Source organism: Argiope bruennichi, chromosome 11, assembly GCF_947563725.1.
Source record: "Argiope bruennichi chromosome 11, qqArgBrue1.1, whole genome shotgun sequence".
NCBI lineage: Eukaryota > Metazoa > Arthropoda > Arachnida > Araneae > Araneidae > Argiope > Argiope bruennichi.
This window is the reverse complement of record NC_079161.1, coordinates 27,608,696-27,622,769: the sequence shown is the minus strand read 5'-3', so window position 1 is coordinate 27,622,769 and position 14,074 is coordinate 27,608,696. Positions and strand designations below refer to the sequence as shown.

The 14,074-nt window shown below is 28.9% G+C and overlaps 1 protein-coding gene across 2 annotated transcripts in view; it reads right to left on the bottom strand.

Annotated features, from left to right (window-relative positions):
• Nucleotides 1–14,074, bottom strand: part of LOC129957668 (sodium-dependent proline transporter-like) — a 304,437-nt gene that overhangs the window by 248,153 nt on the left and 42,210 nt on the right. The gene's annotated exons all lie outside the window — the stretch shown is intronic.

Here is a 14,074-nt window from a genome sequence, read left to right as displayed (position 1 = left end):
TATAACAATTCATCATATTCAATCCTGCTTATTCGCTAAAAAAGGAATGAAAAATACAAGAACTCATTTTTTTCGAATGAACCCGCCAAAACCAATTTTAGTAAAGTATAAAAATAGCCAACCAATTTCGTTCTTATTTGCTGCGGTTGTTTCACCGCTGTCAAAATGACAGCCGAGGATGTTTCCAATCTATAACAGCGCAGATGTTTCAAACTGTGGCCCCTACATGGCTCGTTCGCACGTCGTGGGCTTTATCTTGTCGTCTGCTATTCTTGGAAAACCCCCGCACGAGGCGTTCCGGAAATTTTTTTCGTAATTGTTTTTGTTTTGGCCTGCGGAACGGAAAGCGTGAAAATGTCGTTTAGAGCTCTCAAGTTCATGATTAATATATTACTGGATATTCCGAGTGCTTACATTGCATTTCTATTAGGAAAAGTATGCCTAGAGATTGTATCAATGTATGAATACAAAAAAGAAAACACTAATAAATCAAATACTCAGAAAAGTATTTAAAAAAGAGAAATGTGTAGTCGGCTTTCAATTTAAATGGTATACATTTGTACATTGAATTATAATTTGAGTATTTTGGATTACAAATTTAATATTTTATTTTGGTACATAGGATTATATTTCAAATAATTTGTACAATAAATTTTAATACTTATTACATGGAATCATAAATTGAATGGCTTGCCCTATAAATTTGATACTTTATACTTATTACACGGAATCATAATTTGAATGTTTTGCACTATAAATTTGATACTTTCTGCTTATTACACGGAATCATAATTTGAATATTTTGCACTATAAATTTGATACTTTATACTTATTACACGAAATCATAATTTGAATGTTTTGCACTATAAATTTGATACTTTATACTTATTACACGAAATTATAATTTGAATGTTTTGCACTATAAATTTGATACTTTCTGCTTATTACACGGAATCATAATTTGAATATTTTGCACTATAAATTTGATACTTTATACTTATTACACGAAATCATAATTTGAATGTTTTGCACTATAAATTTGATACTTTATACTTATTACACGGAATCATAATTTGAATGTTTTGCACTATAAATTTGATACTTTCTGCTTATTACACGGAATCATAATTTGAATATTTTGCACTATAAATTTGATACTTTATACTTATTACACGAAATTATAATTTGAATGTTTTGCACTATAAATTTGATACTTTATACTTATTACACGAAATTATAATTTGAATGTTTTGCACTATAAATTTGATACTTTATGCTTATTACACGGAATCACACTTTGAATGTTTTGCACTATAAATTTGATACTTTATACTTATTACACGAAATCATAATTTGAATGTTTTGCACTATAAATTTGATACTTTCTGCTTATTACACGGAATCATAATTTGAATATTTTGCACTATAAATTTGATACTTTATACTTATTACACGGAATCATAATTTGAATGGTTTGCCCTACAAATTTGATACTTTCTGCTTATTACACGGAATTATAATTTGAATCTTTTGCACTATAAATTTCATACTTATTAGATGGAATCGCAATTTGAATGCTTTGGACTATAAATTTGATACTTTATGCTTGTTACATGGAATCATAATTTGAATTCCCTGGACTATAAATTTGATGCTTCATGCGTGCTGCTAAAAAAAACACTTTGCGCTGTAAATGTGATACTTTACATTTGGTACCTGAATATTTTACACTATAAATTTGAAACTTTGCATCTGGTACATGGAATCACAAGTTCAATACTTCGCACTATAAATCTGATACTTCATATTTTTTACATGAAATCATAATTCGAATATTTTGCATTATAAATTTAATACTTTATATTGGGCGCTTGGAATTATATGAATTCTCTGGATAATAAATTTGACCTTTCACTAAAGATATATGAATGCACTATAAATTTGATATTTTGCACTTGGTATATGGAACTATATTTTGAGAATCAATCGTGTTTTACGATTAGAGTTCTAAAAAGAAATACTTGGAAAAATATATTTAAAAAATCCACTCACTAGATTATTAATTCTTTCAGATCAATCACACGACAATAAGAATATTAACTTTCATTTTCAAAGGTACGAAAAGAATTTATTGACACAAAGTTTATAATGGTAAATAATTTACGCAAGCAATAATTATCGATTATTTTTAAGTGTATCATATTGGCTCAATGTTGAAATTTTTTTCATATTGAATAAACCTAATTATAATGGATTAAAGCAGTCAGTGAAATGGTTTCAAATCGTCTATCTGAGTGACATTCAAAGCTTCATAACACGGTCAGTTTTAATTCCAAAAGAATGGGACTTCTTTTTTTTAATACTAGTGTTCAAGAATATTTTGCTAATTATGTAAAATAGGACAAGGTGGCTACATAAGAATTTTAGATTTTGTAATTTTTTCAATTGCGCATTTATTAATTTAGACAATATTAAATATAACTCTTTATGTAGTTGAAACATTTTCAATTTGGAATTATATGTATATTTATGTTTGTAATTAGACATTAGACATCCCATACAGACCGACAAACGATCCACTCGTTGAACGATTTGATACAACTTCAATGCAGGTCTTCAATACGGATGATACAATCTTGTGCTAATTTTTCATATTTCTAGATATTTGCATTTATTAAATCATTTTTAAATACACAATGATGGAAAAACAGACGGATTTAAAGAAGACAGATTTTATCCAAATTCTAGCAAAGTGGCTGACAACAATTTTTATGCAAGTATCGGCAGTTTTTTTTATATATACAAAATTCTGTTTTTTCGGAGAAAATATTCAGATACAAATTCCGAATGATTGCTGCATATTTTTCAGTCTTACCTACATATGAACTGGTCGTTTAATTAACAAAAATCATGAATGCGCTTAGTTTAACATGTTAAAATGTTATCTTAAAGGTTTCCTACGGACTGTAAAGTACACAGGGTGGCTACAAATACACATTATAAGTAAACAGTATGAGTACCTTGGTCTAAACAAAGAAAAAACACAACCAAAGTTGATTTGATGTCCAAATTCGGTAATGCTATTTGAACGACAAGTTGATTGGTTAACACAATAATTACACTGTTGCTATTGGACGTGAACCAAATTTATTTGTACTCAAATAATGTCATATAGCGGCCATATCGCAAAATTTTGAGGTATCAGTAGATTATCATCCTATGGTATTAATGTCACTGTCAGCATCATAGCAGATAGAAAAAGACTCTAATAGTTAGTTATAAAAGTTGTTTTGTATAAAATCGCGTTTTTTCAGAAAAAACACCTATATAGATAAACGCAAAACCTTATCTAAATATAAAATTTGATCCAAATCGGTAAAGCCGTTTCCGAGATGCACGAAATAAATTTATGTATATACAAGAATTGATCATTTAAAGTTATAAGGTTAAATTCCACATTCAGACAAAATGCAAAGATTATTGCTTTCTGATTCGGGGCGTTCCAAAACGGGATGTTCTCGGGAGGTGTGGGGATTTGTCAAAATCTCCTGGTCGATCCATATCTTTTCTTTAAATACAAAATATAACAAAAATTAATTAACTTGATAAATTTTTTTAAAACTTTCTTTTAAAAAAAACCCAAAAAGGAGTAAGAATTAAAAAAAAATCAATACTTTATTATTATTTTAATTTTTATTAATTATTTTTATTACTTATTACTTATTTTTTTATTTATAGTTTATAGTTATAAATAATAAGAAATTTCGTAACAATTTTTCTCTCAAATTCATTACTGGCGCCCACTCTCATGTTTGAAATCAAAAGTTAATTAAATTAATAAATTAAATAATAAAGTAGAATTTTTCCAGCAGTGCATATGCAATATTTAAATTGCATTCGCGACAATTTTCAGTTCATCAACGAAGAAGTAAAACTGGACACCACTGGTATTACTCAAAACATCTAGTCACTTTATACGTAAAAAAAAAGCGGGAATTTATCAAAATCTTTGCAAATCGCGGATTAATAACGATAATTTTCAATATTATCTATTTACTTCTAAGTAAATATCGGGACAATCCAGGACTTTGTATTTGGGAGTCGAAACTGCTTGGGGTGATTGAGGACGTTTTATCACTTAAAACTGCTTAGAATCAGCAATATTATTTCTCTGAACAGTTCGTAGAAAGGACAGGATTTTTAATGAGTACTGAATGAACTTAACCATGTCCACAAACTTAGCGACTATTTCGCGGCAAAAATGAAAGTTCTAAAAAAAATAGAAGATTTCGGCTAGAACCAAGATCCATAGACTCTTCTAGAAAATTCCATATTCTGCTGGGGACCATAAAAGTCAAGCCGCCGTCCTTGCATAGGGTTAGCGCATCTTCCCCGTGATCTGGACGTCCTGGGTTCGAATCTCGGTTCGCGCATGGTTGTTCTTCATCTGTGTTCTATCATTGAGGTGTGTGAATGTGACTCCCTGTAAAACGGGGTTGTGCAAGCGAATGTGTGAGTTTCATATTCATATGAGCTAGAAGTCAGACTTCTGCCCTCGGTTGCTCAGGGGTCTTTACCCTCAGAAGCTGTTGCATCCCCTTTCCGTGGTAACGCGGACACGACATCATCATCATTATCACCATAAACGGCAAAGCGCACACCCGATCAGAGAATTCTTTCATTGAAATATTGATAATGGAGCGATTTTTCTAGCTGCTCTCTGAACGCTATTGCAGTCTTTCGCTTAATTTGGTATTGAGTTTTACAAGTTCTGCTCTTTGTATATGCCTTGCCTGTGCTTAGCATTTTCTTTCGGAATAAAGCATTAGTTTCTGTTCTCTAATTATATGTTGGTCGTCTTTCAGCGTATACCCTCCGGTTGATTTTCCCCTAACAATATTAGCATACAAGATGAAAAGTTGTTTTATTTTGTAAAACTAATATATTTTCAATATCTTTCATTGCGATCTCTTCAGAACATTTTATTCAAATTTGGTATATTTTTTCTTGTCTGGTGAAATTCTGAAGATCAGATTTATTACAAAACGTAAAGTAAAAGTAGATCATTTGAAGCTAACATTTTTAAGTTAAGTTAAATATAATTAACGTTTTTTTTTTAATATGAGATATCAATTTATAAGTACAAAAGAAACAGACAATGCAAGAAATTTAACATTAGACTATAATTTTTTTATATTTATTTTGAGAGCCTTTTTTAAATCTCAGGCCGTTTTGCAACAAAAATATATTAGATGGGAACTTCAATTAGAACTTAATTTTTTTTAATAAACCTACTATAAGAAAAATTCTAGAAATTCCAGGATATTTCTTTCAAATCCAGGACAAACCATCAAAATTCGGGATACACCAAACACATGTCTGTTTACTATATGCATGACTTCATTTAGATACTTCAGATTTATTTAATAAATAATAGAAGTACAATTTCAAACAATTCTTCTATTAGAAACTTAGATCAGATTAAATTTTTATATGATCTACAATATGAAAAATTCTAAACAATTCTAGACATTTCATTCAAATCCAAAGGAAACAATCAAAATTCAGGACCATCAATCCAAATAAATGTCTTTTTCACTGAATGCAAGATTTCATTTATGTTAACGACACAAATTAAGATAGCTTTGAAATATAGTAGCCCAGACTAAATTAATAAATACAGAATAAAATAATAAATCATTTTAATAAATAAATAATTCTTTCCTCCAAATAATTCTTTTATTAGAAACTTAGATCAGATTAAAATTTTTGTATGATAAATTTTAGACAATCCAGAACATTTTATTTAAATAATCCAGGACAAACAATCAAATTCAGGACAATTCAAACAAATGCCTGTTTATTGTATATATGATTAAGGAATTAAGTTAAGGATCCGAGTTACAGTAGCCCCGGAGTATAGTGGTCAAAACTGAATTAACAAGGGAAGAAAAAGAATTTCAAACAATTTTACTATTAGAAACTTCGATTACATGTAAAAGTTTTATATGAAAAATGATAGACAATCTGGAACATTTCATTTATATCCAGGACAAAAATCAAAATTTAGGACTATTCCAATAATATCTGGCAAACACATATAAGATTCAATGCTTATTTAAGAAGCTCTTATGTAAAGCGACCCAGAATAAATTCATCTTCTCGATCAGGAATTTTAAAAAAATCTCATTATTCTGATTGCTTTTTCAGATCTCAGTGCCACTTCTCCGCATCTTCTCAGAAAACACCAATAAAATGTTTTTTTGTTTCCCTTTCAGTAATTTGACCCTAGAGATCTGAGACTTTTCTATCACTTTCTCCTTTCCTGTCCACATTCCTGGCGGCGCGTTCCATTTCCGACTTGCGCGCGACACACTCAGAATGTCCAAATGTCCTAAATGGTCCGCAGGAATGTCAGGGAAACTCCAACAATTGCACATTCCTGATGCAAGCACTGATTCTTTTCTTTTTCTTTTTTTACATCTAATGATGAGGAGAAATAGTTGTCCTTTATCAGGCGGCATAAATTCTCCCCGCTTGACAGAGTCGATGGGTTCTCTATCTCACAGAAGCGTCCATAAATATGGATTATTATTGTTTAGGTATGCGCTGGACACACTGTGCAAAATGCTCCCTGGAAAGTAAATTACTTTTTATCAGGTAGAATGGTATGTGGCGGCTTGATTTAGAGAGGCGGGTTTGTGTATAGTGACATCAGGTAGAAAGTGAGAAGTGATTTGAACTTTTTTTATTTCATTTTTTTTAAGTTTTCGCTCTCTCTCTCTCTCATTCGATGACGTATGTAAGGATTTTGGGGCCCCAAGTAATACACATTTTTTAATTACAGCCAGCCACCTCATTACTACAGAACTAAGCCGTATAAACAGGGATGTAATACACATTATGAGGCTTCTATTTTTACATAACTAATAAATTTAGTTTCACATTTCAACACGATTTTAATTTAATGAAACCTGATTTATTTTGCTTAATAATTATTTAATGATTTATTACAGTTAATACTTTTATATTAATAGCTTTGTGAAAATACAAATGCATTTTTCTAAAAATTTTATCACATAAAATGTAATTAAAATAATAAAATTCATAAAAAATGAACCATAATAATTGGTTAATGATTTTTTTTTGCTTAGAAATATAAACATTTATTTATTAGATTATTAAAAAACTGATAAATTTCAAACAGATATGACATTAAAAATTCAACTATAAAGAATTTACTAATTTCAAATAAATATAAAACTGAAAATTATTATTTCACAAGACCTGTCAAGCGGAAAGTAATCTAATCAATTAATGAATAATTAATATTTCAATATATTATTAAAAGGCAATGAATTATTCTTTAATTACTGAAAACAGTAGTAATTCTTTTCTAGTCCGCTGCCTTAGCCCGCTAGGTATGAGACGGCCACAAGCAAGGTTATGAACCCGCTAGGTTATGAGGGCAAAACTTTTTTTAAATTTCAATAAAAGTTAATATTTTACTAGTTGACAACTAAATAAATTTGCAAAAAAATATTCTGGGAAGGATAAAATATAAGAATAATGTTTAAACATAATTTTAATAAATATTTAAATATAATTAGTCAGAGTCCCATACGTTTCTTCGCTTTTGTTCAGTTATTAGAATATTTATTAACAGCGGACATCTGCTTCAATAACACCTAGTACAAATATGAATGCCAAAAGTATGGAATGAAAATTAAATCCATTTTCATGAAACTGATATAAAAATTAACCAAAAATAAGTAATTAACATGTTAAAATGCGCGGAAATGTGAGAGGAAAATGATCATCTTATTAAAAAAGGTTGCCTCATAATGAAAGCATATATATTTTAACAAAATTATCAAAATAAAAAGATTAACAAAAATAAATCATTAACATAGTGATTAAATAATTAAAAATACGATGAAATGTCAAACTAAATTGACCTGTTATTAAAAGTAAAACCCTCTGACATGCATTCCTAAGGTCGCAAAATGTCTGCATACGCCAATGGATCGTCCAATTTACCACTGAAGGAGAAGAAGTGCTCTTAAAAATGTGCTGAAATGACACTGTTAAAAATGTGTTGAAAAGTCAGATTAAATTAGCTTATTATTAAAAGAAGCACCTTAAGATGTACATTAATAAAGTCGCAAAATGTCTACATGCACCAATGGATCGTCCATTGAATGTACTATTGAAGGAGGAGAAGTGCTGTTAAAAAAGTGCTGAAAAGGCAATGTTAAAAACGTGCTGAAATGTCAGACTAAATCGGCCTATTACTAAAGGAAAAGCCTCATGATGAGCTTTTCCTTAAGGCATAAAATGTCTGCATACGCCAGTGGATCGTCCAATATGCCACTGAAGGAGAAGTGCTGTTAAAAATGTACTGAAAAGGTAATGTTAAAAACGTGCTGAAATGTCAAACTAAATTGGCCTGTTATAAAAACAAGGGCTTCATGATGAGCATTGCTGAGGTCGCAAAATGTCTACATGCACCAATGGATCATCCAATATGCCATTGAAGCAGGATTGATGGTGTTAAAAATGTGCTGAAATGTCAAACTAAATTGGCCTGCTGTTAAAAGAAAATCCTCGTGATGTGCATTTCTAAGGTCACAAAATATCTCCATGCGCCAATGATCATTCAATGAGCCACTGAAGGAGACGAAGTGCTGTTAAAAATGTGCTGCAATACCAATGCTAAAAATGTGCTGAAATGTCAAACTAAAACGACTTGTTATTAAAGAAAGCTTTATGATGAGCATTGCTAAGGTCGCAAAATGCTTTCATGCGCTAATGAATCATGTAATGTACCATGAGAGGAGGGATGACAGCCACATTGCGCCATCTTCTATGTAAATTAGTTTTTGAAAAATTTTCAATAATTTAATTATTTGTTTATAGGAAATAGTAATTAGTTTTTAGATCCGATCTCTGTAAATTTTTAATACAGAAATTGTAACTAAGCAATAACTCATTTTTATGAAAAATTAATTTCAAAATAAATTTTTCAATTAATTTTACTATATTGTATATATGATGTAGAACGAAAAGAAAGTACTCTATCATCAAATGATTCGAGAATCATATTTTGATGAATTTTCCAAATTTTTGACTTCTCTGAATGCGAAAAACACATTTATGGAATAATGTCTTTACTATCTATCTGGGAAATATGATAACTCAAAAACGCTTTGAGCTAGATAGATGAAATTCTGTATGTATACCATTTGCAGGTTTCTATTAAAGTTTCAACAAAATCCAATAAAAAAAAGTTTATTTCTCTGTCCGAATACAAGTGAATACAATAACTAGTAAATGTTAATAGTTAGTTGGATGAAATTTGGGACACAGTTTTACCATTAAATCTGTATCAAATATCAAACGAATTGGTAAGTCAAAATTACTATGATTTAAATAAATGAATTTGGTATATGATCATTTTATTAAGTCGGTAAATTATATCAAATTTTGGCTTCAATCGGCTGATAAGACGGCGACGAAAATGAATACACGATTTTCCACATTATATTACTAAGCACAAAATGTTTACATTCATTGCTCTGAAAATAAGTTCAAGGTCCATAATATTTATACTGAAGTGAGGGAGTAACAGCTTTATTAGAGAATATGTGAAAAAGTTCCAGAATGCACTCCAGACGGTTTCTGTAATTTTCATTCTCTTTTATGACACCCCCCACCCTCGGATTAGAGGCACCATGAATAAATGAATGAGAATTCCTCGAATAAATATGCAGGTACTAACTATTCTTGGGTATAGTAATGGTTAAGCGGTTGTATTGGCTCCATTTTCGATTACGCAATTCCTATGTTATGGTCAGTTTTCAAGCCCGGTGATAGTCATTACATAACAAGCCACAGCTTCCATGTTATTGTCGCTGCGGTGGATCATTCAGCAGATGTCTAGGCAGGACGGAGATTATCATTATGCTAATTTTCGTTTATAAATGTTATGCTAATTTGTTGAGTAATGATAAAATCATAAAGATTATAATAAATAATATGTAAAAAAAATTTATTCGCATTTATTTTCAATAAAAATGTTATAGTAAGATATTTTTAATTAATTTTTATCTTTGATTAGTTATCGTTTGTCTTCTTATTTATTTTTAAAATTTAGGACCCCAACGCTCTCCCTCTCCCTCCCCAGAAATAGAAAAATTTACATTGGAGTTGACCGTTGACAGACGGTCAACCCCTTGATAGATTTGATTCCAAATTCCATACGCATCCACATTTCAGGTAATAAATCTATGAACCAAATCTTATCTATATAAATTTTTACGGTGTGTATTTATCGAATTCACTTGTACTCAGACAGCCGGACAGACGAACTTCCTCTCAATGATTTTGTTTAAAATTTTAACGAAAGTGTATTTACTAGCAGGCAAATTTTCTGTGAGTGTATTTCATTTAGAAATGGACAAAAAAGTTATAAATTTTATCTAAAGGCCACGTGCCAATTTTCATCAATTTAACTCAAAAGATTATTAAATTACGTTTCCACTGACAAACAAATATGATTTAAAAAATACATTTTAAATACGTTGAATTAATTTCTCAGTAAATTAATCAAAAATCTGGTTCCGTTAAATTAGCTGGTGCCAAAAAGTAAAATGTATCTATTAAAAATGTTCAGATATTTCTTTTGGTTCATAAAACGCGTCTAGAGATACCTACAAAAAAATTTACCTAAACTATCATATCTGCAAAAATAGTCCTTTTACAAGTGAATTGCTGAATCACTTAATCAATGCTGATTAATTGACGATATTTAAAAATTACTAGTCATTGTCAATTTTATAATAACTATCATATCTGCAAATAATAAATATAAAAGCAATGTTCTACAAAGCAGACTGTTTGAAATAAAACTACCAAACTTGGCATGCATATACTCTGTAGAGTAAATACGTTGAGAATATACAACTCGGAATGATTTTTGGAATGTTAATCAGAGTATTAATTAATTAAAAATTAAAAGAAATTTATATATTTTTTTCTTTGAAAACTTTTGCAAATATTACAGTATAATATAATTGTATTTTCAAAAAAATGTATTTTCAATGGCAACACTAATTTTTTACAAAGTTTTTTTCAATTTTGATTTATTTAAAAAATATTTTAAGTCTTATTTTGCAACAACGTTTCATTATTGAAACTCAAAGTATTTTCTTTGTTTTTACTAATATTTCACCCAGGTTTTTTTCTATTTTCTATTTTTTTTCTATTTTGAATATGAAGATGCGGAAAAAAATTTTTTGTTCCGCAAAATGTAAGCTTTAAAAAAATTGAAATTTTACTGTTATTACAAATAATTTTTCACTTCAAAATCAAGCAAGGGAAAAAATTAAATTACTCCCATTTTTTTAACATCCCTGCTCCTTACTCCGATATAATGACGATATAGACAGAAAATTAAAATTAGGAAAAACGTAGCACAATGAATAGAATAGTGCAAGATAGTATAATTTATGTGTCTATCAAAATTAGAAGTTAAAAAATATTTGACTGAAGATATTGTTATGACTGAGTTATACTGAAGAAGTCATTATGGCCAAGTTACACTGAAGATCCCATTATGGTCAAGTTACACTGAAGTCGCCATTATGATCAAGTTACACTGGAGAAACCATTTTGGTCAAGTTAGACGGAAAATCCCGCTATTTTCAAGTTATACTGATGATCCCATTTTAGTCAATTTTCATTGAAGAAGACATTATGATCAATTTAGACTGAAGATCTTATTATGGTCAAGTTAATGAAGATGCCATTATGATCAAGTTACACTGGAGAAGCCATTATGGTCATGTTAGACTGAAAATCCCGTTATTTTAATGTCCTACTGAAGATTCCATTATGGTCAAGTTAAACTGAGAAGCCAATATGGTCAAGTTAAACAGAGAAGCCAGTATGGTCAATTTACACTGAAGATTTCATTACAGTCAATTTGGTCATTGAAGAAGCCATTATGATCAATTTAGACTGAAGATCTCATTATGGTCAAGTTACTGAAGATGCCATTATGATCAAGTTACACTGAAGATCCCATTATGGTCAAGTTACATTGAAAAAGCCATTATGGTCTGGGGAATCCATTATGACCAAGCTACACAAAATATTTATTGAAATATTTAGCTATCGTTTATCCCGACTTACCAACTGGTCGCTGAAAGCGGCTAATTAACAATAAATTCATGTTTCTGATTTCCCTTTGAAATTAACAAAGATTTCATAATTTTCAAAAGCTTCAAAATCTACAAGCCAAAAATAAATTTATATGAAAATATTTAAAACTAAAGATTATTGGCACAATTTGTACATTCATTACATCGAGTTTTCAATTTTGGTTTCACAAAATAGGGGATATTACACTGAATATAGAAACGTCCTATAGGTTTGACTAGTTGATAGTTAATAAGCTAACTTTTATAAATGTTGTTAAAAAAAATCCTTATCATAAAATGATACAATTTTTTGCCTTTTTCTCAATATATATATATAATGATATTTTAAAAACTAATTTAAATCTTAATTAATTTCCAAATTTGTATCTTAATTTAGCTCATATTAACTCCATTCTTAAATGTTCTCTTATTTCCTGATCCAATTCCTACTTTTTATTTAATTAATTCTACACGCGCTCTATAAAACTGCCCACTTCAACTTTTTCTCACGCTCCGAGTGAAGGGTTAAAAAACTCTAACGTTTATCACATTCTTTTAAAGTTACCTAAATTTCCTATTCCTAAGTCTACACGTGTCAAAGAAATCCCAATCAAAATCTGATTATAAAATCACTGAAGGGAAAAATTTTGCTCTCTTCTGCTCTTGTGACGCGATGTAGACTGACGTGTTTCTTAGCGCTTTTCTTTGTACGTAAATTATGCCTCTGTAGTGAAATAAATCGAAATGAAAAATTTCATAAATTTTTTCTATTTGGCACACATTTTCTCATATATATATATATATATATATATATATATATATATATATATATATATATCACATTTTGGTATGCATTTAAAATTTATATTGCAATTATGTGAATTTTTATATTACAATATTTAGAAACATTATTCATCTGTTAAATCCATTCTTATTTATTTCTACTTAAAAATGTAATTTTAAGAGGCTATTTAGAATGAAAAATAATTCTTTCGATTTTCAAGTTACATGACATTTAAAATATATTTTAAATTTTATTTTAAGTATATTAAACAGAAAATAAGCATATTATATCATTTTAGTCCAAAATCACAGATTATGTTAATTTTGGAATGATTTTATTCAAATTCCTTTGTTTCTGAGAACACCGACTTATGATTATGAGCTTTGGAAATTGTCTCATCTTTCAGATATTCCATTTATTATTAAAAACAAATTCTTTATGAAACAAATAATTTTATGCTGTGTTTTTTAACAAAAACATATATTTTTTTACATGCATTAAACATTACATCAGATATAACATTTACTTACAAAAAATCCTCTTAATTTACAACTCAGAATTCGATGACTTTAGCTACCGAGAATATTTTCTTAAAATACGAGAAAGACTATTCATATAATTATGCTGATCATAAGGTATTTAAAGCTATATTTCTTTAATACATTTTGAATGGATATTATGTTTTCCAAAATGAAAATGATAAGGTCAATTTTGTAATGAAGCAATATTGAAAGTAATTAACCAGATATGAAGTGAAAATTTAAGATTTTTTTAAATTTAGAAAAGAGATGAAAAATATTAGAAATTTCCTTCTTAAACACTCAATAATATTATATATGCGATATTCATATTTCAATACTGTAATGAATTTTGAAAAAAAGTATTGAACTGGAAAAAGCAAACATTCAGTAATATTGTATTTGCGATATACATATACGATATATATATTATAATTATTGAGATATATATATTATATTACATTTTGAAAGAAATATTGGAGCATTATTAATAATTACCAATCTTTATATATTTGGAATTCGTTAATTCTATTTTTTGGCATAAAAATATTACAGTTGTATTAAAAATG